A 1,010-nucleotide genomic window follows, 5' to 3' on the forward strand; every position below is an offset into this window, starting at 1 on the left:
AGTGCAAACAGATCCATATATTAGAGGGAATTGAATAGGCGATGACTTTAACAACGACCAATCTCAGATTTTTCACTTCCTGTTTGGATTTTTTCTCAGGTTTTTGCCTGCKATATGAGTTCTGTTATGCTCACAGACATCATTTAAACTGTTTTAGAAACTTCAGAGTGTTTTCTATCCAATAGTAATAATAATATGCATATATTAGCATGTGGGACAGAGTAGGAGGCAGTTCCCTATGTGCACGAAATTCATCCAAAAGTGAAAATGCTGCCCCCTATACCAAAGAAGTTAATTCTGACCAGTTTCCCAGTCACTGCCGATGAWAAACATACCCACAGAATGATTCTGCCACCACCATGCTTCACTGTGGGGCTGGTGTTCTCGGGATGATGAGAGGTGTTGGGTTTGCGCTAGACATAGCATTATCCTAGATTGCCAAAAAGCTAAATTTTTGTCTCATCTAACCAGAGTACCTCCTTTCATATGTTTGGGGAGTTACCCACATGCCTTTTGTGGGTAATCGTTTATTAGTTACAGTTACCATCCTCTATTAGATACAGTTTTCATCCTCTACTAGTTACGGTTACCATCCTATTTTAGTTACAGTTACCATCCTACATTAGGCACTGTTGCCATCCTCTATTAGTTGTTGTTACCATCCTCTATTAGTTACGGTTGCCATCATCTATTAGTTACAGTTACCATCCTCTATTCGTTACAGTTACCATCCTCTATTTAGTTACAGTTACCATCCTCTATTAGTTACAGTTACAATCCTCTATTAGTTACAGTTACCATCCTCTATTAGTTACATTTACCAACCTCTATTCGTTACAGTTACCATCCTCTATTTAGTTACAGTTACAATKCTCTATTAGTTACAGTTACCATCCTCTATTAGTTACATTTACCATCCTCTATTAGTTACAGTTACCATCCTCTATTAGTTACAGTTACCATAATCTATTAGTTACAGTTACCATCTTCTATTAGTTACAGTTACCATC

At 37.4% G+C, this 1,010-nt stretch overlaps 1 protein-coding gene and 1 long non-coding RNA gene across 2 annotated transcripts in view; both read left to right on the top strand.

Moving 5' to 3' along the window:
* LOC139029192 (uncharacterized) overlaps positions 1 to 1,010 on the top strand; it is a 1,029,896-nt gene that overhangs the window by 648,587 nt on the left and 380,299 nt on the right. The gene's annotated exons all lie outside the window — the stretch shown is intronic.
* LOC111978020 (neurexin-1a-like) overlaps positions 1 to 1,010 on the top strand; it is a 115,675-nt gene that overhangs the window by 61,532 nt on the left and 53,133 nt on the right. The window lies entirely within an intron of this gene.

Source organism: Salvelinus sp. IW2-2015, linkage group LG18 (assembly GCF_002910315.2).
Source record: "Salvelinus sp. IW2-2015 linkage group LG18, ASM291031v2, whole genome shotgun sequence".
Classification (NCBI taxonomy): Eukaryota; Metazoa; Chordata; class Actinopteri; order Salmoniformes; family Salmonidae; genus Salvelinus; species Salvelinus sp. IW2-2015.